Genomic DNA, 27,072 nt, shown 5'->3' on the forward strand with positions numbered 1-27,072 from the left:
CCCTTACAATCTGATTTTACGATGTATTTTCAGTCGCCCTCATCAAAATCTAGCATATTGATTATGGTCCGTTAGATGCAGATATTTTATTGTCAGAAATCACCCACACAGTCTCTATCTTACATAGAGGGAAAGCCACTGGACCTGATGGTTTTACTATCGAATTTTATAGTTACTTTGCAAAATTCCTCCTTCCCAAACTTCTACTCTTGTTTAACTCTTTCATTAATAATAGTTTTTCTCAAGGCTCCTTCCAGGATGCTATGATTTATTTAATTCCGAAAGATAATAAGGATCTCATGCACTGTATAAAATGTTCGCAAAATGTTTAGCATTGCGCATTGACCCTATCTTACCTGATCTCATAGGTCCAGAACAATCAGGATTTGTTAAAGGCAAACTGGCCTCTGACAATGATTGTGTCTTTTTTCAGCATCTTACGAAAAGGACCATCCTATTGCTGCTGTTGCTTAATTCAGATACTCTGTCCATCACCACCCCCTTTTCTGAATCGCTGTTGCTTTGGAGGCAGATAAAACTTTTGTTTGATTTGTTGGGATTTTATGTTTTATGCATTAAAGTGGATAGGTTCCCTTCCAAACTGAATATTTTGATCTCTGTGTTGTATACATATCCTAAGGCTGCAATTTTTGTCAATGGTATGCTATCTGAGTATTTTCTCCTGTTCAGAGGTGTACAGCAAGGATGCCCATTATCCCCTCTTTTGTTTATTATCGCACTCAAACCCTTTATAACTAAAATCAGACAAAACCCAAGAATCTCTGGCTTTCGAATTGGGACACAACAAATTAAGATGTTAGTCTATGCCGATGATATTCTCCTATATTTCTCAAATACTACTGAGTCCCTCACTCCTTTCCCTGAACAAGTCCATGCTTTCTCTCAACTATCAGTTTATCGACTCCATGCAGATAAATCAGAAATACCACCTCTAAATGTCTTATGTAATAAGCAACTTTTTGCTCATACTGGCTTTGTCTGGCAACCCACAGAAATTAAATTTTTGGGGCTATGGTTTTCACAGACTATTAAATATACCCTCAATTTGAAGTTGGATTATATGACTAAGAAACTAAACAATAGCATTACTCGTTGGCATTCATTATTTCTCTCTTGGTCGGTAAGATTGATTCTATCAAAATTATGCTCACTCCTCTGATTTTATATATTATCTTTATGAATCCAATTCACATTCACAATTACTATTTTAAAATAATTGATTCCCTTTAATAAAAATGTCTTTGGAAAGGCACATCTACTCATATAGCTCTATCAATTTTAGAAAGGGATACATCCGATGGTGGCCTTGAATTTCCAAATTTTAAAAAGTATCATTATGCTTTTCTCTTTAAAACTATCCAATCGATGCCTTTCTTCAGACTCCCCCTTACACCCTTCCTTATGGATATTGGTGGAATAGTCTCTCATTTCCCCTTTTTACTTCAAGGAAGTCCTCGCTTTCACAACGAATATCTCTCAAATACATACTCCAGTTGTTACCCATTCTCGTAACATTTTAACACCACTTCTACTTTTTACATATCCCTCAGTGGCTACATTTCAACAACAACCTATTTGGCATAATACAGCTCTACAAATTAACAGTCATTTTATATATTGGAAAAATAGTGAACTAAAGTGCTTTACTGGTTATCGTAACTTTTTACGGACAAACAGATCCTGTCCTTTTCTGGTCTCCAAGCTCAATTTTCCCTACCATTCACTGCTAGAACACAATATGGTCTTCTAAGCACCTCTCTCACTCATTACATTCCTATGCTACCTCACACGTCCTCCTTTCTCTCTAAATCGGCTATAATTTTCCCTTTATTAGGTACCAACACCTTGGCTTCTAGTATTTAGAAGTCACTGCATGTTACCCATGATAGAACCACAACAAAGATTGAGTTATCTTGGGGAAAAGATGTGATGGAATGATGGCCAACTGCTCTGTGAGATCAGATATGGCTTAAACTTCATAAATCGAGCTTCAAATAGTACATCAATTATTTTTTTTTGCTCACCACCCTTCATTATTTACTCCCATGACCATAATATCGTTCTCTCCAAACTTAAGTTCCTCTTGCTGGTCCTGTTCATGCTCAAATGCTGATTTGAAACATATGCTGTTTGAATTCCCTTCCATATTCCAGTTTTGGAAACTGGTTTAACAGCAAATTAAAAAGATTTTCAAGGTTAGTATTCCATTTTCCTTAATGAATGTTTTCCTGGGCAATTTAGCTCCTCAATGGCCTCTCTTAACTTGAAGTCATAAGCTGATAGATTTATTATTAGCTGTTGCTTTCCATTAAATAACTTCCAATTGGAAACAAGCTCATAATGTTACCTTTCGATCTCGATTTCGAACGCAAAAGGTTTTCATCATAGACTGGATACCAGCTATGGCTCTACTTTATCATTAACTATAAAGAGAGATTTGTTATGGCTTCCCATGACTGCTTATTTATCTCACCCCAGTTCACTTCGGAAGCCCCCTTGAGCTCATTCATCTGCCTTTTTTATATTGATATATTATTAAGTTATCATATAGTTTTACAAACGTGTACAAGTAATATTAATTTTTCACTTTTTCATGTCTACAGTTTTTATTGTTAATCATTTTGTCACTTTTATTGCATAATTGTATATATCCTTATTCTTCCCACTTCATTCACCCCATACATTTACATGTTTTTTTACAGCATAACAAGTCTTTTTTTCTATACTTATATACATATTTCAACAGCATTGCATTTGCTATGTATTGTATTTTATACCTATTTTCTCTGCCTTATATTGTTCTCTTTGTTTATGGAATCTATTGAGTGCTGTTCATTGTTCTAAATAAACTCAAAATAAAACAAAAGGAGAGCTATCTTCTTTATTTATATATTGATAAACAGATACAATTCTTTTGCTTGGAAAAAATATTCTGCACAGAGTTTATGTAGTCTAGCATTCAGATCAGCTGGAAATTTAAATGTACTTTATGCAAAAAAAGCACCCTCTTCAGATAAACCGCACTAGAAACACATTAGAAAAACATATTAGAACAAACAATGGCAGTGAGATCTGAGCACTGACAGGCAATGTATCATGGCCATACTGATTGTATTCTCCACACTGCAATTTCAGATCAAAACGCTGGTACTGATATCACACTAATTCATCATTGCTTAACATGCTTGTCAAGCAGCTCCTTTTCCATGAAAATTACAGCGGAGATTTTAACACAATTTACAAAGCGTTGGTCAGCACACTTTACTGGACGTATCTGAGTTTCTCCTACGTGCTTTTCAGCAATTATCGGCTGATATATTCTTTAACCACTTTAATATTACCTGTTTTATACAAACATAACAAACAATTCGATTATAGATAAGGGCACAAAGTAAGAGAGTCATCTAGATAAACACCAACGAACCATAATGTCTCACAACCAGGTAAGGCTTGTTTCATCGGTAATCACACATTTCAGGGGAGTGGGGAGTGATGACCTCACCTTACCCCCTGCACTTTATACATAATTTTTGAGGTAGTCATGCTTGGCCAGGCAGTGGCGTAACGAAACTTGAGGGGGCACCGCTGTAAATATATATAGTGGGGGTCCCCGAGGCTCCGAACCCAGTCAGGAGCTCTTAGGCCAGGGGCCCGATGCCCATGCATAGTGCCGGAGGGGACCCCCTGGAGCTCAGGAATGCGGGACCTAATGTCACACCAGTGTGGCCAGGTAAATGCAGTGCACAAGTCAAATACTTTCAAGAAAGGAATGATCATCCTACTTGTAGCCAGCCATTACAGACAGTGATTAAAGTCCCACCCGTCAAGTCACCCTACCCTTTCAACTCCAGGTGCTGATCAAGGGCACACATTTACTTCAGAATTAACCACCAAGATGGTAGCTGAAGGTCACGTGATTGTGAAGGATCATGGACAAAGGACCTGAAAGAGTTGTCGGTCTTTCTCATTATGCGTCCAGCTGTTCTAGAGCACATGACCCTCCAATCACCACTATCCACCAAAACAAAGAGATCTGCCAGCTGATGTGGCATTGATCTGTGCCTCAAGGGCCATCCTCTGATAGCGTAAAAATCCAGTATCAAGTTCAAGAATTTCTGCAACACTAACAAAGCCACCCAAACTTTCAACCCCTCTTACCTTCAGAATGCCTTGCACAGATTCAGAGTTGACTCCCACCTTGGCTATCACCATCATATTCAGGAAAAAGGTTTAGGGGCGGCCAAGCTCTGATAACCCTCAGCTTCCAACACTAAGGCTTCTTATTACCTCATCATCACCAACAGAATTGCTACTTTCAATTTAGAAGATGGAGAAAAGCCGACCACTTTCTTCAGCCTTTACCTTATCCCTCTTTCCTTCTCTTTCTCGATAAACTACATTTCTATGTTTTACTCTTGACTGGCCTGCTGGCATCAGAGTGGCATCGTTGGAGGCCAGCAAAACGTAGTCAGTTGTGCCCTGCAGCAGGACATTGCGAGTGTTGCAAATCTCACCAATCGTCATATATATTGCGCTACCAAAGCATCACAGCAATGCATTCTCAGGGGCAGACAAGAGAAGTATCAGTGGTAAGTAATTACTAGAGCTTGTTGAAGAAAATATGGACTTGGAGTAAGACCTAAAATGTCTGTCAATGTTTAGGAAAGCTTATAACCAATGGATTACTATTCATGACTCGATACTGAAGATAGAAGAATGTGAGAACATCTTAAGAATATGCATATCCGAAGCTTCATTTTATTGGTAACAGAATACAGATCCCTAACATATTGGCTAAGTAGGAGCAGTGACAACTCTCAGTATTTTTCTGCTAATAATATTATTATTTCAGTTTGTATCTCTTGGACGCCCCTCAACCCACAGTCCATCCGCTAAGTTCTCATGAGAGTATGCTTTAACTCCCACGCCATTAGGAAGAGTGGGGAGTGACACATGGTGTACTGTAAACCGGAGCGACTCCTATTTGCCTGCCTAGTGGACTCCTGCATTGTTACCCAATGGCGGTTGGAGTGCTCCTTTCATGTCTTTGGTAGATATGGCATTCTTGTGTGACACTACTTGAATGAGCATTGTACTTCCACTGTATTGAGGACACTACATAGTATTTACTTGATGCCTTTTAACTGCAATACTAAGTATTGTGCATTGCTTCCCCCCAAATTTACGTTTTTGTGGTTCCATCTGTCATTTGAAAAATAGAAAAATCTGTAAGTTGCACTGTTTAAACGACTCTGCTAGTTTGTCAAAAAGAGCAAATGCCAATAAGGGCTCCTACGGAACTCCGTGTAGGTCTATGGGACTAAGACAACAGTCTAGGAAAATAACTGGCTTGATGGTAGTTCATGTGGTCAGATATTATTTTCTGGCTAAGCGTGGCAAACATGCTTACCTTTCAGGGCTCATAAAATCTGAAAAATTGTACTAGTCCTGCAGGTCTAGTACCTTGGAAAATACCCTAGACCCAACTGCAACCTACTTGACCTCCGTCTCTGCAAACAGAGCAAAAGTGACAAGTTAACAAGATTTAAAGGCATCTTTATTGCTCATTCCCTTTGTGAGCAATAAAAAATGCCTTTAAATCTGGTTATCTTGTCACTTTTGCTTTGTTTTCAAAGACAGAGGACAAAAGTTAGTTTGTCTTCCTACTCACCAGAAAGGGCGAGTAGGACCTAAAAATAGCTCGTACTCATCAATTCTCCCTCGCAAATGCGAGCGGGCGAGTGGATTTGTCGAGCCCTGCCTTTGAACATAGTTTTCTGTCTGGAGCGAAAACTTCAGCAGGGGATAGGTCCCCTGTAAGTGTGAGCGGGAAATCCGTTACGCTCGCGGATTTTGCGGATTTTTGGGAAATCCGCAATCCGCAAATTTTGCGGATTTCCCGAAAAATCCGCAAAAAAAAATCTGCGAACGTAACGGGTTCAAAAGTTGAACCCCCACGCATGCAACTATTTTACAATGGCGCCAGCAAGCTGCCAGCGCCGTTGTAAAATAGTTACAAAGTTAGCTTGCACAGGAACCACTAGATAAAACGAAGCAGGTGCTGCTTTATTTTATCTAAGTGCTTCCTGTGCAAGCTAACTTTGTAACTATTTTACAACGGCGCTGGCAGCTTGCTGGCGCCATTGTAAAATAGTTGCATGGCTGGGCACAGGTCTGCAGCTCACTCAAGGGACCCCTGCGCCCTTCGGGGCGATTGCATAGTAACACACACATGGTCGCTCGAACTAGTTGATGCTCAAATTCAGTGACTCATTCATTAGCCCAAAAACAATCGTGAGCGTTGTCGAGGCTGGACAGGTGTGCCTTCTTCCCAAATCTACCGTGGAAAATCAGCTGTGATGGTGGATAGGCTTTGCATCCTTGACTTTCACGAGCGCAATACCCGTGCTGTTCCTGTGACCAGGAGCTTCTTTCTCTTCATCTGCTGAACTGATCTTTCTCTGACCTTTTATTCACACAAGAGGCACATACCCTACTGGGCACATTGTGTTCGCACGGGTTTCTGCAAGTTCGCACGCGTTTTGTACAATTTCGCAATTTGCGAAATTGTACAAAACCCTCGCGAACTTGCAGAAACCCCTGCGAACATAAAAAAAAAAATCCGCAAATTCGCGGGAATTCGCAGATTTTGCGGATTGCGAGTTCGCAAATCCGCAAAATTCGCGAACGCGAGATTCGCAAAATTCACCCATACTTAGTCCCCTGGCATCATCTAGTGAGGTCTGCACCACCTCAGATACACTGATCTTGTCTCCATGATCAAAAAGAATTATATGGATCAAAACTCTACAGGAGTTGGAAAACTGTTCCGCACAACTGTTAATGCTCAAAGCAAAAAGGTTGGATAACCCAGGGAACTTTTCACAGGGAATATAGAGCCCAACCGACCCATGCCCCCACCACGTCTTCAACAAGGCCGACTCCATCATCGCACCCCAACTCCGGGACATCATTAACGCCTCCTTCAACACCACCACCTTCCCAGAAAGTTGGAAGCACGCCGAGATCAGCGCCCTCCTGAAGAAACCTACAGCGGACCCCACCGACCTCAAGAACTTTCGCTCCATCTCGCTCCTCCCTTTTCCTGCCAAAGTCATTGAGAAGACCGTCAACAGACAGCTGGCTGCCTTCCTCGAGATGAACGGATCCCTCGACCACTCGCAGTCCGGCTTCCGAGCCAACCACAGCACTGTGACCGCCCTCATTGCAGCCACTGACGACATCAGATCCCTGCTCGACAACGGGGAAACAACAGCCCTCATCCTCCTGGACCTCTCCGCAGCGTTCGACACGGTCTGCCACCGCACCCTAGTGCAGCGCCTCAGCAACATCGGAATCCAAGAGAAGGCACTGGAGTGGATCATCTCGTTCCTCGACGGTAGAACCCAGAGAGTCCGCCTCCCCCGTTCAGATCCGAGGCCACCGAAGTCATCTGCGGCGTACCACAGGGATCATCACTCAGCCCCACCCTCTTCAACGTCTACATGAGCCCCCTCGCAGCCATCGGACGCCAACACAACCTCAACATCATCTCCTACGCTGGCGACACCCAGCTGATCCTCTCCCTCACCAACGACCCAGCCGCCGCCAGAACGAGCCTACACGAAGGGATGAAAGACGTCGCCAAGTGGATGAAGAACAGCCGCCTGAAACTGAACTCAGACAAGACGGAAGTCCTCATCCTGGGATCATTTCCCTCCGCCTGGGACGACTCCTGGTGGCCCCCTGCCCTAGGCACCACTCCCAAGCCAACGGACCACGCACGTAACCTGGGCTTCATACTGGACTCCTCCCTCTCGATGACCAGACAAGTCAACGCCGTCTCATCATCGTGCTTCAACACCCTGTGCATGCTCCGAAAGATCTTCCGATGGATCCCCACCGAAACCAGGAAGACGGTGACCCAGGCACTCGTCACCAGCCGACTGGACTACGGAAACACCCTCTACGCCGGAACCACAGCCAAACTCCAGAAAAGACTCCAACGCATCCAGAACACCTCCGCATGACTCGTCCTGGACATCCCCTGACACAGCCACATCTGCGGCCACCTGTGAGACCTGCACTGGCTCCCCGTCAGCAAGAGGATCACGTTCAGACTCCTCACCCATGCACACAAGGCTTTCCACGACCGGGGCCCTAAGTACCTCAACAACCGTCTGACCTTCTACACGCCCCCCCACGAGCTACGGTCGACCAGCCTCGCCCTCGCCGCCGTTCCACGCATCCGCAGAGCCACTGCCGGAGGAAGATCCTTCTCCTACCAAGCAGCCAAGACATGGAACTCCCTCCCCATCCACCTTCGGCTGACCCAGGACCATCTCTCCTTCAGGAAACAACTCAAGACCTGGCTTTTTGAGCAGTAACGGACCCCTCTCCCCTAGCGCCTTGAGACCCGTCCGGGTGAGTAGCGCGCTTTACAAATGTCTTGATTGATTGATTGATCTATCTCTCTCCATTGGAAAGAACTTATGGACACCTCCATTTCAGGTGTTCATATACTAGACAAGTCAACGTCAATTACAGCTGAGTGAATGAAAGATATGTTTTAGGTGTTTAATTGGAAAGTTCATAAACCGTTAAAATTTGCACTAATTGGAAGAGAAAATGTACCCCACTTTTATACAAGCTCAATTGGTTTCCATGCACTTGTATGTGTTGAGAAGGCCTATCACACAGGGAACAAAGCACAGGAGCGAGAGATGGCTTTTCCCTTTGTGTGTTTTTCATAGCAGCACAAGGCTGAAAGCGAATAACGCCAACAGCACAATAAAAATTTGCATTTTAATACAACTCATGTTTCGCCACTTCATCACAGCTACATCAACAATGTCATTACGGAGACGTTTGAAGGTAAAGTCCAGGTAAAAAGAACTAACAGGTTAACATTTGTGGAATACTGCCCCTGTGTCTAGCTTCTAGGACCCTTATAGAATATACAGATTGAAAAGACATGTAGGTCTTTTGCTGTGCCTGTTAAGGCGCTGGACGCCCAGGGTGACTCATTATAGTAGATAATAAGCCAGGATGGAAGGCTTTGACTCCACCATGTGAGGTCGCTCTACCTGCTCTTCACAATGCAGGCGCCACTCAAAATCCAGAGCAAGGAGCACGCTCCACCTGCGTCATTGGCTATCACCCATTCCCATTTTCACTCAGATTTGCAGTCCAGAGGTTGGTGACCAGCATTTTGCAGTGCACGACTAGTACTAATATAGGCCTGCCTTGGCAGTTCGGGCTGGACTGTTCCCTTGGGGAACTGGACCAAGACTGATTTGCATATGGCTGGGTCTAAACTGGAATGGAATGGAGTGGCATGCAAAAAAATATGAATTTAACCGATATCTGTGACTGGGGGTGAATTTTTGATTAATTCAGCATTCTGTCCCTCATCTGTTCCTTTTGCAGAGGTTGGTGACCATCATTTTACGGAACACAACTAGTATTACTATAGCACGACTCACAAACTACTAAATTCAATTTCTGAATCGGTCCCCTTAATGGCATTTTTGAGATTATCTCATTTTTCATGAAATATTTATTTGTAAACACGTTTCCATTAGTGGACCAGCAGCAGGTTATTTCCACATCAGAACAGCCCTTTCCACAATCTCCTCTCTCTTCTACCGGAGTAGCACTTAACCACTCCTACCTTTTCTCCAACATCATTAAGCCACTTTCCGAGAACCGCAAGTGCGGAGCAGCAGTAGAGTTCTGGGAATGAAACAGACAGCACTACTCAGTAGGCGTCATGATTTTAAGATTCTTTCTTTTATTATGGACTGCGTTGCTTTCCTACCCCGCAGCAGTTTGCCAGTCATTGTAGACGCAATAGTTGCCTTAGTTCTGCTACATCCCTTTTACAACAACTGTTAAAATGCAAAAGGTATTTTTTAGAAATCACAGCTTTACTTGCAGGCCACAGGTTTCAATTCCAATAGGTATAATAAGCTTGTATTATGCAATTCGGGAATAAAATGAGTACAACTGAATTTAGTATCCTAATTCCGGGGGTGACACTCCAAGAGGGTTTCAGTCTGCCTACGGCAGAAACAATACAGGAAAGCTCATTTCATTGTAAAATGACGAAGACAGGAAATGTCTGCAAACTGGAGAATATCATTGGTGCAGAACACTTCTAAATAATCATTTCCACCAGTGAAATTCATTTGCAGGGGGGAGTGCTCCTGATTTGTTAGGCACTGTGATAAGTAGCAGGGTTGCAAAGCAGAGGGAGTGTGGCCAATCACTATGCAGAACAGGATCCGCCTAGAGCACTTGCACTCCCATTAGGAATTTATTAATTGAAGCTTACCTGCCTTTCAGTGCCACACCCCATGAGCGATAATATTATGCACAAACACAGATGCAAGTTTGATGGGATGGCTGCAGTTTGTGGTTTTTGATATGGTACGAATAATGTGGGAAAGCGTAACAAAATGGAAGAAAGAAATTATAGACTGTATTGACCTGTGGCAGACTATTGATAAGGAAAAAGTTGTTTGTTTGTTCCATGATAAATGGACCAATAAAAATACTTTAAAAAGAACAGTAAATTATCCTACCCATTAATATTTTAACCCATTTGTATGCCTTTCCATAGCTTTAAAGGATAGCCTTGTTTTATGGCTACTTCTGGCAGGCACATGAATACCAAGATGCTGAAATGGTTAGAGAACAGGCAGAAATAACTCTGCCTAACATAGAACCAAGGACCAGGGCCTGCTTTCCCGCCAAAATGAGTGGAAGAGGGTTTTCTTCTGTAAACAGTAATCACTCTCCATCCATCGAAACTGGCAAGTGATAAAAACACTAAAAGGAGACAAAAGCATCTGCTGAACTAAGCTTTGATATGAGGATGTTAGTATAACCTTTGGATAGTATCACCATACAAGAGAAATGCTTCTGATAGTATAGTAAACCAATCTCTGCTTCGTGGTGGCTTGTACTTCAAATTACTGAAAAACCGTGCATCTTAAGATCAATGGTATCCTTCATTACTAGCAAACAAATTTCCTGACAGTGACAGAGTGGGCCACTATGGCATGAATATTTAATCACATCACAGGGACTCATCAAAATTAAGATATTTCCAGTAGTTAGCTGACCAAAGATATACTCACTGTGACTTCACTTGTGAAAAGGAAATAAGCTTTGAATGTTTCCGTAGGTAAAAATGTATGTGTTTAATTATAGCATAGACTTTTTTCACACAACCGTATATGATGCAATGATACTTCTGTGGACCACATCCTGCACTGTAATCCTACATAAGGCAAAACACATTTTTGGTTTCTGTTTATAAACAACCACATCAAATTCTCAGGAGACAATTCCCCACCTAAATTCAAATTTCATGTATCATCTTCTGAAATCACCAGACTATGAAGCTCCTGAAAATCCACAGTAATTCGATGTTATTAAAAGCTCTCAGTGTTTAACTTTCGCCTGGGCACCTGGGGAGACACATTCCGCCTGTGATACATCACATACCTAAACATCTGACTTGGCCACCATAGGTGGGTGAGTGCGGAGGCATTGCTGGTTTTGACACAAGTGCCATCTGGCTCCGGCTATCACCCAGATCTCAGTTGCGCATTATCTTCCACAGACATACAACTCCCTGACATATTTTCTTTTCTTGATTTTCCATTTACCCCATCATACTAAGTTATTTTGAAGCATCTGTGGTTAATTAATCCCAGTTTTTGATCTGATTCCCAAATAAAAGCCTGGAATTGAAACCCAAGAGCCAGAAGAAGGGGTACTTCCAGAATGGTAGGAAACAGAAACAAACCACAAAGCTATATTGATCATATTATAATTTATTTGTTCTTCCTGTTCCTTAATGGCAGAGGTTTACTTTCCAAGTCAATTAACTTTTATCTTCCAAATCAATTTTCTCCTAGAGTATAAAAGAGGCTCAGCCAGGTCAGCCAGTGTATTGCTGTGGTCCCGTTCACTTCAGTTCGTTGTTTGCTCTGGATTGCTTGGCTGCCAACCTACCTTTCTTCTCGCTCTTTTGTGTTCTCTTCACTTGACTGCAGTCTTCCTGCTTGTTGCAGTTATCTTCAGAAACTATGCCTGAATTGCTTCTGGGTTATATTAACCTGTCCAGAGGTTTTTGGTCCTGGTTTTCCAGATTGTCTCCTGGGCTAGATTCAGATCTGGTCCGTGTTTCACCTCCCACTTTAAAAAATCCTGCGCGCAATACTGGATTTCTGAGTGGTAGAAGGAAATGGTATACCCTATTTATAACAAAAGACCTTGACTTCTACTGTGTAACCAGCCATTGACAAGTTGTGATGCTAAAAAGTTCAGCTTGAACAAAGAATGGATCAAACAAAGAGTCTCTTGACTGCAGTCAAAGACTTGACAGTTCGGGGGCACACATTACCCACTGAAAGTGCTGCGCTTGGAAATTAAAAGACTCAGCAAATCTTCAGTTGTTTCCAGACTCTCCATTTATTTGGATTTGCAAAAAATAAATCTGATGACCATCACAGAAGACTGGTATTTTCTAGAAAACAATTTTATTCATTATTCTTTCCAACCACACAAGTATCCCTTTAATACAGCCACGGGGAGATTTCCCCGTGGACATTTTCCATCTTGGCATGATAATTCAATTAAATAACAATGGGTATTAAAAAAAAATCCAAGCTGGCTGTCAGTGCTTCAGCAAGCATACACACGCATAGGCAGTCATGTTGGAAGTTTTTTTCCGTATAAACAGAACATTCCAATATGTCTACACATACATGAATATAAATCCTGATACACCAGATGCCATTTTGGATCTTTTTTTTTTTTAACACATTGCATGACTGCAAAGAAAGCAAGGATTGGCTAAGCCAATAGCTCTGTACAGGTTTATTCCAGAAGGGAAACAACCTTTACAACGCAGTCATTACATCGCACTACACTTACAAAGCAGTCATTACATCGCAACATCCTTTACAACGCATGTCACTACAACACAGGCTTACAACGCATGCCATTACAAAGCATGACACTACATCTCATGTCACTACAATGCAGGCATTACAACGCATACCATTACAAGGCATAGTACCCCTACACTATCCAACACTTACCCTACTGTTGCACCCCCTGGAGTTAGAATAGTAATTTTGACGCCTAGACTATCCAACACTTACCCTACTGTTGCACCCCCTGGAGTTAGAATAGTCATTTTTATCCCTATACTATGCAATACTTACATTAAATGCTATGTAATGGTATGCATTGTAAAGGCAGTATGCGATGTAATGGGAATGCGTTGTAAAGGTAGTTTTTTTAGTATACGATGAAGTGTCATGCGATGTAATGGAATGCGCTTTAGTGGATGTTGCGATGTAAAAACTGTGTTGCAAGTGCATGCGTTGTAAATGTATGCGTTGTAACATCATACATTCTTACAGGAAGACTGGCTGGCTTTGCCAATGCTTATTATTTACTAGTTGCTCCCATTTTTGTCTTTCTGTACTGTTTATAAGAACAATGTTAAACCTTTAATTTTTTCGCTCTCAAAGTTCAGCTATTTTATTAGCATTTGGCATGATAGTTTTGAATTACAGTTAATAAATGTAACGATAAATCATTAAGGGGTGGAATAAAAAGAATGTGGTGATCTGCACACAAGCCACAGTCTCATGTGCTCAAATTATGTTTTTGCCTTTTCAGTGTAGTTCTCACTACTACTGTGCTCCTCACACTAAGGGAACTAGACTGTCACTGAGACCTTTAACATTACTGATTACTCCCTCTTCATAAGTAAGCATTATAGTTGGAAGGTGAGAGATTATTATTATTTTTTTTCGTAGTCCTCATACACCATGTTGCGCATTCTTGATGGGATTCCTTCAGCTCTTCTCATCCGGCCAGCACGTTCCAACCCTGGTACTAGGCCTACAATGATAGAGAGGTGGGGTTCCCCCAAGCCAGTACTGTTTCCTTGATCCACTCCTGTTCACACCATCTACGTGACCATATGTTACTTAGGAGAAAGGACCAACAGAACCCAGGCAAAATCATAGGACCACTTTTACCGATTTCGCCAGTCCACTAAGGCCGCCCATGTCTTGTCTAGGCTCGTGCTGTCGCAGGCTATATCAGATTCACTTGTAGGTGAGGGATGGCCAGTGGTTAGTGTTATTGCAAGCATTTTTCCCCTCACCTATTTTGTGTTTGATTTAACGCTCTAAGAGGCCAATGGTCTGCCCAGATGTGGGTACCAGGCTCACTCAGTCACTAGAACCAAGCAACAATGGACTAAAGAGCCCCAATCAGGGTGCAAACAGTTCTGGGTTGCTTGTGTTCCGATTCAGTGAGGACCCGGTCTAGCAGTTCGGGCAGAACAGTTTCCTTTGGAGCCGGGCCAAGACTGATTTGCAAATGGCTGGGTCGAAATGGAGGTGGCATAGTAGGCAAAAGAACGATAGGTTGAAATGGTACCCCAAGCGATTGTCAGTGGTTAAACTTATTGCAAGCATTCCTCGCATCACCTTTTGTGTGTGGGATTCAAACCTGAGCCATGTCATCAAAAACAGAATCCTGCAAAGGATGTATCATTCAACCGAGCCATCAGACCAAACCCCGGAGCCAACCTAGATCACCAACACGGATCGCACACCAAGAAAATGTAACTTGTTTACTGGTCTTTTGGGTAGAACAATACCACATGCTATACTGAACCTTGAGTGGATAGTAATCATTACTGTGCCTGGAAGAGATCTTCTGGTCACCAAAACAAAATTCTCGCAGAGCAATGCTCTAGACTGCAACTGAAGTACAACCAAAAAGATGTCTATAGTGTTTCTGACTTTTGCTGTCATTAGTCAGTATGTACATATTAATGAATGGGTTAACTACATGGCACATACCTAGATGTGCGGTACATAGGTAGGGGGATACTCCAGGGCAGTGTGATACAGTGGTTACCAGGTTGAGCTATGGGTGGCTGCGTGTGACTCTTCAGCTATAAACATATGTTGGAGATGGGCACCCAGAGTGCCGCTGTGCTGTAGCTGTCACCAGCCATCCAATCCGAGCAAAAGAATTGGTGTACCTTTAGGACTTTTATATTCACTGACGAAGCTAGCATTCCAACAGTCATGGAGGAGTGAATGGGCATAAGAGTAGAGGGTGGCAGGTACGTGGGTAGCTCATTTACTCTCATAAAAGAACATCTTCCCCTTACCTAACATCAGGCATAAATCTAACCATCTGGCTTTCAGGAAGCGACTAAAGACATTCTTGTTTCAATAGTGTCTTTCTCACGTCCTCCGGTCTTACAGCGCTGGGATGCTCGAGGGTAGCCATGCGCTCTATAAGAAAGTATTCATTCATTCATTCATTCATACCTGTTACCCCCAGTCCCAGTACCCAGAGTTCAAATAATCTCAGATTACTACCTCCTCTCACATACTGTTTTTTTCTGCCCTCACAAATCTCTTAAGACTGCATTTTGCTAAAATTTACTACCCTCAAAATCACATAGGCTCATACAGTCTTGTGATCTGAGGTTACACAGCTGAAGAAAAGAAATGGAAAAGCACGGAACGCTCATTAAAAGAGAGAAAAATGAGTAGTTGGGGCCTAAAAGGAGGACACAGCCCTGAGGAGGCCTTTAAAAGCACTTAACCTAGTAAATATTTGAAGAGTTATGGAACGAGCAACGAAAAGACAGATAAAAAGAACAAAACATTGACAAACACTATAGGATTGGCTTTGTATAGGTCTGTCCCAGAAAAAAAACATTACGTCTAGAAATATGCTCCCTGTGTAGATCAAAAACGCATGTTGTTGTGGGCCTGATGATCAAACGGGTTGCTCTGAACTGAGCTGCAAGCACCATCTATCTTTGTGCTGCATGGAACTGGCTAAACCTCTGCAGTTGAAAGTCATTCTTCACAAAGGCGCAAAATGCCACCTCATTAATATTAATGAAAAAAGGTTTGTTGCTTAATTGCAAGCAGTTAGCTAATGCTGGGATGGAGGACTGGATGAGACAGCAAACCGCACCCCCGGCATTCAATTTCATTCGCTTTTGCAGTATACTGGCATTGCAACTATTTGTCTTTAAATGGACATGGGTCATAATAACACAAAAAGTAGCCAATCGTGAGTAGACTGCAGCTTTCGAAGTCCACAGCCTGCAAACAAAGATTTTGATATACTTTGTGTATTGATTGATGAATTGTTTTTTATTTGATTGTTGCTGTTCCTAATGTCTACATGGGGTTTTCACCCTCACACAAGAGAAATAAATAGTTGTAGTATTCTCCTTCTAATGTTCTAACTGTGGTTACGATGTTGTATTTGTAGTGTTCCAGTTCTAGTGCTTTTGTTTTACTGTTGTAATTGTAATTATGTGGTGCTGTATTTATATTGTTATGCAGGTGAAAGTACCGGCTCTAGACAGTGGGACGAACACTGATTCCAGGGAATGGGTGCTAACAATGGCAGACTCATGAAACCAAAGCAACAACTAATACTAAGGTAATAAAACAGGACAATATTAAGACTTTTCCTAAAAAGGAAATTATTTTCTGTAGCTCTTAGTTTTGCAGAGAGCATGCCAGGAATGAGCATCAAACATGAATAGCCAGACTGCCCGGGCATGGCCAACAAACCTTTATAAGTATCAGAAGACTTCTTCAAAGGACTGGAGAGGAGTGTATGACGGAATTCCGCATGTTTGTTTTTTTACACATGCCTTTGGAACATTTTAACGAATGTGTCTTTAGCATGCATTTGTTCTGCCCGCAAGTCCTTTTAACGACTTGCCTTGGGGGGCACAGGATATTGGAATAGTTTAATTTACCATTCTAAATTCAGTCTGCGCAACAGTACGGAAGGTGTTGGACTTTAATTCCAACACCACCCCACCATTGTGCGACCCTAAAGCAAGTCGTTGTAATGCCTTGTGTGCAGATCGATTGTGTGCTAAAGACGCACTCATTCTGTTGCCTGCGCTGTGAAGGCACAGTGCGATTCCGGCTTCATCCTAAAGAACGTTTCCCCCAGAGACTCCACCTAACAATGGAATGGGTAAATTGTGCCCTAAAATGGAGAGGATCTGTTTTTGAAGGTTTTATGACAAAGCAAAAGTGTCATACAGATACCTCTTGAACCCAGGTAGGCATGAAGTCAAACCAAGTGGCCAGAGAAGAGGGAAAGCTGATGGAGGGCAAGCATAAGTCATGCTACAGATATCTGAATCAACTGGAGACACTTAGTTAAAAAGGAAGATGGTACAACAGAGAACTGAAATCGTTTTTTTCTCAATATAATTTCTTGAATTACATACTTATTCAGATGAGATTGCAAAAATGAAAGGATCCTTCCTAATACTGTAAGGAGATAGAAACAAGAAAAGGTGACTGGGCACATGATTCTTATAGAACTGATCCGTGGCGAAGATTACTCCTAAATTACAAGCTGAGTATGAAGGGTGAGTCAACCGGGTAGAGCTTGCCATACTTCAGTTAAATATATACGGTGCACTGTACTGGGCGGGGGTTTTGGAAGGTCTACTAAAGATTTATTTAAATATCAGACACACCAATAAAAAGAACACTGTTTATGGGATTTCAATTTGTTTGACTGCAATCCTTACGGACAACTGATGCATGTCCTACTGCAAAAGAGTATTAAACATCTTGACCTTGTCTAATTAAGCTTCAATGAAAAATTGGCAATACATGTATGGAATAATTTTGACAGGAAGCCATTTAAAGATCACAGGGGGTTATTATATAATAATGAGAGTGTATTCAATAGTAAATAAAACAATTCTTAATGTGATTTTGAAAGACAAGATGAAATGTATGTGTATTTTGAAGTTCGTATAGTTTCATAAAAAGTAGAATAAGTACCTAAAGATTTGGTTTGGACTCCTTCAACAAAAGTTTGGTCTTGAGCCCTCATAATATTTATTTAAAAATGTGCGAACTTATGGGAAAAACACAAAAGTATGAACCCATGGAGCCTCTGATAATATTTCCCTTCTAACCAATCTCCCACAGCAAAGCATAGTGGCATAAACAAAATTCCACTTCACAACACAACAGAACATCACTGTACAATACAAAACAGCAGAACGCATACAACACTGAAAAATTGCATGATAAAAAACAATACAATACAAAACAGAAACACAACACATAACAGTGTGACATAAAAAATACAACACATAACAATAGACAATAAAATATAACACTGCAAACCAGCGTACCACCACAACAAACAACAACACAACACAACAACTATAAAAAAAAATCAAAACATGGACTACAACAAAGTCAATAGATCAACCATCCACCTCCGACTCTTCTCAAATAGAGTGGGCATTTGCTACATTGAACAGTATATACAGCGTCAAAGGGTCAGAGTGCTCATATAGCCCTGGACATTCGTTTGGTAAACAGTGCTAAAGAAACCAAATGAACAAATGTGCCTTTCTGCTGTTCAATGCTCTCCTATTCTCAAAAATATAATGTGCCCGCCCCGCCGCGACTCCTTTCCTGGGTGCATATTGGATATTGTTACAATGGAAATAAATATCTCCTGACAGGCATGTGGAGAGTGCATTCTCTTCGGCTGACATCTCCCACGTACCCTTGCGAGATCAAAAATTGAAGCAGCTGGAACCTTTTACCTGGAAAAAATTCAAAGTGTCCCATGACTATACCATATGCCCATGTTACCAATGCAAACTTATATCACCAACACGTCGATTTGCTGCCTCCTGAATTTCACAATTAATTTCTTAAAGTGTTTGCAAACAGATAAATAAATCAGCGACTTTCACAAGGAAAATGATATGTGAACGGCCGGAGGCAAAACATGAATTATAATTTGCTTTGAACTATATCTGGAAAGATAACTTAATAATTAAACAAGGCGTTTAGCTGATTAAAAGTGTTTGTATTTACTATATTCTTGTAAATTTGTTATAATTAGATTTTTTTAGTAATATATGGTAACTACAAAACCTATTCATACCATCATCATTATTATTCAGAGGCTCATTTGAATAATCAGTACTGAAAAGTGTTGTACCTATGCTAGCTGTTTATGTGTTCTCCCCCTCGACAATAAGCTACTACATTCAAGTGAATATTCAGTTTTTTCTTCTTTGTTATCTTTCAGTCTCTCTTTTTAACACTGAAAAAGTCCAGGTATTGTGAATACATGATTTTCTAGCATAAATGTCTCTTATACCTGGTTAATAATGTTCACAGATTGAATCATTAACAAGCCATTATCATTATGTCAAAACTATGATGCCTAAGCTATCTCTCCTCTCTTCTCTTCTCTTCTCTTCTCTTCTCTTCTCTTCTCTTCTCTTCTCTTCTCTTCTCTTCTCTTCTCTCTATATATAGTTACATTTAGAATAAATGTTAGTGCAAGGGTAGGAAACTGGGCCATCGATCATATTAAGATTACTTTTGGGGCAGGGGTAGCTTTGGGCATAGGGTTTGAGGAAGGATATTGTTTATGCTTATACTATGGAATAGGCTTAGAGTAACAGGTACTACTAATCATAATGACATTCATATACTTAACATACGTTTTTAATCTAGGATAGGGGTGGGGTTGACCAGGGCCGGACTGGGAGCCAGAACCGGCCCTGGCAAAGTGCTCGGCCGGCCCCCCTCCTACCTCCTCCGGGAGGAGAGGGTAGGGGGGAGAGGTGCGACCGCGCTCTGTGACAGGGCCGGTTTTCGGCCGTTTTTGTTACAGGGCCGTTTTTGCAGCATAACGGCCCTGTAACAAAAACGGCCCCAGGGGCCCAAAACCGGCCCCCAACCATGCGGCCCACCGGGGAATTGCCCGGTGCCCTCACCGGCCAGTCCGGGCCTGGGGTTGACTTAGGAATGGGTTTAGTGAATGTCCGCACTAGTGTTAAGATAAGCATTAGGGTCAGGTGTAAGTGGAGAGGTAACAATTAAGGTTAGTGTAAATTTAGCAGTTTTCATTATGTTTTACAGTTGATGTAGTGGTTAATCACATGATATAAGTTGATATATAGGTAGGTTTATACAGTTAGAACAATGAAGTGGGTTTGCGATAGCAACATACAACCCGTTTTAAATACAATACTATTTGCTACCATGTAAATGCTCTTACTGGCTGTATCCTCAATTTCAAGGTAAGCAAACATGTAAGCCACAATGGCTGGATGATTCAACCTACCATGATGCGGCTTAACTACGGCAAGCTGTTTATTTGTTTGATGATCAGAGTAATTGGGAAAAACAATTATTGGAGGGCTCGTACCCTCAGGGTACACTAGGGGAGGCACTGATGATGGGAAACGCAATTCCGGACACTTATCCACACATATTTACACAAGTGGCCAGGAAGTGGCATATGGTGATACAGAAAATTATCAGGAAAGCTCTGTTTATGGAGAAACCTTCCAATCTGGATATTTTAACCATTTAAAAATACCAAGCAAGACATGGACATCTGGGAGGGGAGGCAAGGAGGCTGAATCGTAGCAGAAGACTTGTGCTGCAATAAAAAAATTAGATTTTTCAGGAAGCGCAAGAATATTTTGGGGTGGGAAGAGGTCAGTTCCTGCAATATGCTAAATTGGCAAAAATAGCAAGAGATCTATGGCTAGCACTAGATGCTCCAGATGACTTTAAAATAATTCAGGCATTATTAGAACATTGGAATGTGAACACTCCATTGTAGACTATGGAGTGCTCTGGGCTTTTAATCGCTGGTAGAAGCCTGAAGCATCAACATTCCAATGTTTGTTCACAGCTGTTGCAGTGAACAAAGCACTGACAGAGCCCGCGGGGATTTAAACCCCCTCGGGTTACATGAGGCCTTTGTTTTACAAATTAGAACATTCTGTCTGCTAGGGATGGAATGTTCTAATAGCCTTAGAGCCCACCCTAATGGTATCTAGTGGCAATTAAAGACCCGCTTCCTTGTTAAAGGCCCTCAGTTTGCTGGAGCGGGCTTTTGAGGGCTGTTGGAGCCCACTACAGCAGTCTCTAAGGCTATACTAACATTAGTTTGGGGTAAAAGGCAGATAACTAACTTGTATAGAGCCCTGCAGGGAGACAAGATGGATGTTCGTCCAGTACAGTAAAGATGAGTGGACAACATGGCAGAGCATATAGCAGAGGAGGAGTAGAAAAGACTGTGTGAACAAATAAGTTAGATATCCACCAATGCTAGATGTAAGTTAATTCACTTTCACTATGTCCAAAGAAAGTATCTCACACCTATGAAACTGGCAGGAATATACCCGGGTGCTGATGTCAGGTGTCAGATGTGCAAAGTGTGGAGAACAGCACACCAATTTTGATCACATGATGTGGTCTTGTCCTGGCATTTCGTAATTTTGGGATAAAGTAGTGGCAGCCTTGAAATCGGTGGCAGGGAATTTAACACCATCCCTGCTAATGATATCCTTCTCCTGTGCTGGGCCATAATAAAAACGGGTGTGGTCATGACGAGCTCAGCTCGTCATGAGCACACGAGAGGTGTACCTCGTGACGAGCTGAGCTCGTCATGAGCATCAAAGGGGTTAATAGATACAACTATAAAAACTTGTCTGCTTAGCATATATAAGGTATGGAAATCAAATAGAATAAAGAGGACATTCCTGTCTTTAGGGAAGATATTGGCAAAGCGTAAAATTGCTATCAACTGGAGGAAAAAAAAACAGACCGCCCACTTATTCTAGCTGGTTTATTGGTATGGGCAATAGCAAAAGAGTTTCAAATTAGAATATGCACAGTGGATTTAACACAATGGGCACAGGCCATAGACCGACACTGTGGCCAAAGGACATGCTTTGTGCTCAGAGCCTGCAGAGTATGGGACAAGGTCCCATACAATTTTGGGGAACGGGACTGGGCACATGGTATGCCAAAAGTTGATACTCTGCACCAAAAAACACAATGTTCATGGTTGAAGGTTGTGCCCAATTGTTACCTTACATTATCCTCATGGACAACTCCACTCTCAAGAAGGGACAGGACTCTCCCCTTTAGCAAGACATTCACCAAAATCAAAAGTGCTACTATATTAATGCTTCCCAAGCATAGCATAGACATTTGTACATAATACAGAGGTCCTAATCTGATCTATGTTTTGTCACTGAAACATGGCTCGCCACAACACTCATTTGGGAAAGCCATCCTGTTTGTCCAGGTCCCCCCATTTTTTTGACTGATGCTGGTGGTTACTGACACTAAAGGTGCCCTGGGCTCTGCTAATCAGACCCAGGGGCTAGTTCTCTGTCCTCTAAAGGTATATTGTAATTGGTATAATACTAATTGGCAAAGACAACCTACCTGTAAATCCCTAGTATATGGTAGACATGTAGGTTAAGACACCCCAGTGGACTTAATGCACTGAAGTGTTCACTGCTGTGGTGTCTGATGTCATTTGAAATCCAGGCCTGCCTTGCGGGCTGGCTTTAAAATAAAGTTTTGTCCAAATTCGACTTTGGAATTAAAAGTCCTTCCAAAGTTCAAAACTACCTTTTTATTACCTTTCAGTCACCCCTATAATCTGCCCTAGGTACCCCATGCATCAGGGACAATATACCATATGCTTCATATGACCTGGTAAGTAAAAACAGCCAAAGTAGTTTTTCCCTATTGCAGTTTTGCTAGCCCCATAAGGTAACATCGGAAGGCTTTATTAAACGTAATAAAGTCTAGCTTTTGATTGGAGATAGTTAAATGTCTCATTCAAAGTATCAAAATAATGGTTACAATAAATGCAACAACGTTCTGGGGTCATATTCATTATACCTATTACCTGAAAGTAGTTTTAGAATTTACAACAATGAGGTTACCTAAAGCAGCCCTGTAGCAGCCTCTTCTGATTGGTCAGCCTTTGAAAGCCAAGCTGCTTCTTGAATAGGTGCGATGAGGCCTGTGCGTAAACAATACAGACATTTGGTGGGAGATGTACTTGCTTGAGAAGCCAGGGAGAAGACTGGGGAGATAAACTGAACTTTATAGCTGCCAAGGTTTCAGATTGCCATGTGTGACATTTTCATAATTTCAATGAAATTATGAGTGACATTTCAGCACTTATGAGCGACACTTTCTCGCAAGCAAAAATCATGCAATGAAGACGCGGGAAACTTCTAAACATCACACAGTGAGTCTCAGACAGGCAGCACTGAGCACTGCAGGCTGCCTCAGACAGAATGACGACGAGCGTTAGTACTTCTAGTGCTTACTGTTGTCTTCAAGTTCTCTCTGCTAGCCATGGGTGATGGCGGTGTTCCAGGCGCTGTCCCAGGCGCTGAGCCGCATGACCGGGGTGACATGCTGTGCGCCTGCCTCTCGTCAGCCGGTGGCTGGCGACGCACATGCCTGCAGCAGTGTGCACACTGCAGTGCCTCTCCCACCACACGCAGTGCGCCCGATGGAGCCACAGGCCTCTCTCATGCCGCGCTGCCATGATCGTGTGAGACTCTGCGACTCAGTGTCCTGCCGCTGCCGGTTTCTTCTCACAGACGAGCCTCACACTTCCTGCTTCCAACTACAGGATGTGAGGTAATGGGCGCCAGGCACCGGCACAGCCAGTTAACGCGGACTTGTCTCTCTGAGAGGGCAGGCCCCGGGGTCCCGGTAATTTAATTGGGCAGGGTGAGTGTCTCACATCTGACTCACTCTGCTTGTGGTCACTACCGCGGCGGGAGCCAGCACTCTGCAGCCTGAACAGTTTTGCAACATTGTAGTGCTGCTAGCAAGCATGATTGAAAGCAGGCAGCATATTTCAATTTGGGCACGCACGGGCTCCGATGTCAAATACTCTGTCTCCTGGAGTCCTGCTGCGCGCTAGCACCCTGGTGTTAAGCCAGTTTCAGCACGTCAGCAGAGAGTGGTCAAAATGCGTGACAATACATTTCAGTGCGGTGTTGCGGACCACCACACTGAAATGCGTTAGCGTCACGCCTGAAGCGTGACACTTGGCATGACTGGAACTTCAAAGGCAGGAGAACAGATGTCATAGAACCTAGGCAAGCCCGCACTTCCTTGATCCCCAGTCAGATGGGGGCCCCTAATTAGATTAGGAGAGGGGCAGAAAGGGGTGTGTAGTGAAGTGTTAGCCACACCTTTGTGTTCGGGTGCACAGACACACAAACTAAGGAACAATTTTCTCCATTTTGATCTTTGTGAGAACAGTATTTTCTAGTTCAAAAATATGCCACACTTCACAAAAAGTGGTCATAGCTGAGTGAGGAAATGCTACCCCTATTGGTTGGGGTGTGTCCCCTATTTCCAGCCAAGAATGGAGGAAAAATATGGGAGAGCTGCAGGAGCTCCTCAGAACACTTGCAGGAACAAAAGAAGAAGAAGGACTGCCCTGATGTACCTTTGGACTGCACCACAGAAGGCTTGCACTCAAAAGGACTGCACCTGCTGCACTCTCAATGCTACACAAAGAAAGGACTGTGGCTGACTCAAAGGAAAAGTAGGGAACTCCCTGATCAACAAGAGGTACAACAAATTTGGAAGACGTCACCTGCAAGCCCTTAGAGAGGATCACCCCAGCTGATCATTTGCACCTGTATTTTTCCTGAACTGTGCAGATGTATGGTGGGACATTGACTCCTAACCCCCAAGAGGCAACCCGGAGTCTCTGAACCCTTGAATTGAGCTTGTGGACCCTTACTTTCCCCAAAGGAACAAAGAAACTTCAAGACTTAACACTTTGGAAACTTTCTGCAACATTTCACAGAAAAGCTCCAGGGGGAAACTGGCTCGACGTAGAGAATCAAGCTGCTGTCGTCAACTAGGGAATTGGCCTGACCATGTTTGTTCCACTGACAGCTCTGGAGCCTCTCACTGTTGACGTCAAGGGTAAAGATTTCTGGAGACTCCCAAAGGCATCGTGCTGCGGCAGGCCGCGGTCGTCGAATCTAACTTTGGATTTGAGAAGCCCAGAAAACCCGCTGACAAGCCAGTCAACGAGAGAAAAGCTAAAAAAAAACTACGTCCGAAGGCAAACTTTGACTGTGACCTAGCACTCAGCCTATTCGAGATGCGCTCACGATCGGCCTAAACTTTTGACTTTGTCTACGTCTAGCGTGACCAGAAAGTGGTGAATGGCGTTTTAGGCCTTTTAGCACTAGAATGCGCAATCTTTTATTTAATCTTTAAAAATTCACATCTTCAGTTCCCTACATTGGATGTTTATTGTTCTGGTGTTATTTTAAAGACAAACATATTATCTACTTTTATAAATTGTTGTTGGATTTGTATTATGTTGTCTCTTTTCATTTGGTAATATTAAATGCATTACACGTCTCCTAAGTTAAGCCTGAGTGCTTGTGGATGAGGGTGAGGCGGGTTCTTGCTTAGGATGTACAATTGAACCACCGGATACATTTGAACAGTTCAGTCTGCGAAAGGGAAGCTGGAAAGCAGAAATTCAAGGAACTGGTAGATTTACTGAATGGGGCCAAAAAACTGCTAGGATCTAACTATTTCTGGTTATACATTTATTGTAAGTTGGATCAGTATATGTGTTACATTGCTATTGCCCAGGCGACATGCGACGGGGGGCCAAAGGTGGGTTTGAAGGGGCAGCCAGAGGGTCTACACATGGCCACAGCCCACCCACATACAGAGTAGTTGTTATGAGGCTACAGGCAGTCTACAAATTGGGGTGGTGGATGGTTCTGATCCCAAAGTGCAGGACAACAGGGAGGTGAGGAGTTTTTGTCGTTTTAGAGGATTGAGTTGACACTTTTATGTGGGCTTGGTTCTATAGTTATGTGTGACGTCTAGCTTGGGAAAGATAGGGCACTGGAAAGCTTTAATGGGACGAAGGAGAAGGAGAAGGTACGCAATACTTTGCAGACGAATGTGCACTGAGCCAGTATATACCACGACAAACCTGATTAGAGGGTACAGACACCTCAGACATGCAATTGTGGCACGCACGGACAGACACCACTCTAAAAAGTCTCGACTTGGAATGTAAATAGCCTGGGCAATAAAATTAAACGTACAATGGTGCTTCAGTACTTACGTAGACAAGCCTCAGACATTGTTTTACTGCAGAAAACGCACCTCAAGGGAAAAACTTGCAAAGCACTAGATAGGTACGGCTATAAGCTCCTTGCACATGTAGGATACACATCAGGTTCCAGAGGGGTGGAGGCATTATTTCAGGCTGGACTCCCATTTGTACCGGGGCAGATTTGGCATGATCAGATGGGCAGATAGGTGGCGTTGACTGAGAGTTGGGAGGGCAAGGCCCTAAATATATGCTTAACCTACATACCACCTAGGCTGCAGGCATTCACTCTGCTGAGTGCTCTGTTGCTGGACTTCCTGACAGGTATAGTGATAGTGGGGGCAGAAATGAATGCCACGATGGATCCCGAAATGATAGGGTGCAAGGCCCTAAATATATGCTCAACCTACATACCACCTAGGCTGCAGGCATTCACTCTGCTGAGTGCTCTGTTGCTGGACTTCCTGACAGGTATAGTGATAGTGGGGGCAGAAATGAATGCCATGATGGATCCCGAAATGATAGGGTGTCAATTTCAGAGGGTGGATAGGGAGCAGAACCACTGAGAGCCTTTACGGAATCTCTCGGATTGGTATACCTATGGAGGGAAAATAACCCAGGGGCAGGACAGTATATGTTTTATTCAGCATCACATGGGAGCTTCTTCCGCTTGGAGTACCTCATGACGCATTACACTGAAGCACATAGGTTTAGGGCAGTGGCTCATATGGCAAGGGGAATATCGGACCATTTGCCAGTAGAGGTACTCCGATAACGGCCTACTAGAGACACTACACTACCACCCAGACTCGACCCTTGGTTATTTAGGGACAGACAAGTCAGAGATAAATTGACAGAACAAATGGATCAGTATTATCAAGATAATGCTGGTATTGTGGATTTGGCATGTATACTGTGGGAGGCCTACAAGACAGTTATGCAAGGGTATGTCCAAGCCATAGCTGCGGGAAAGATGAAGGAGCAGTGACTCCAGTATGACAACCT

The 27,072-nt window shown here is 42.7% G+C and overlaps 1 protein-coding gene across 1 annotated transcript in view; it reads right to left on the reverse strand.

Moving 5' to 3' along the window:
* Positions 1-27,072, reverse strand: part of PAK5 (p21 (RAC1) activated kinase 5) — an 856,297-nt gene that overhangs the window by 554,186 nt on the left and 275,039 nt on the right. The window lies entirely within an intron of this gene.

This window comes from Lissotriton vulgaris, chromosome 6, assembly GCF_964263255.1.
Source record: "Lissotriton vulgaris chromosome 6, aLisVul1.2, whole genome shotgun sequence".
Taxonomy (NCBI): Eukaryota; Metazoa; Chordata; class Amphibia; order Caudata; family Salamandridae; genus Lissotriton; species Lissotriton vulgaris.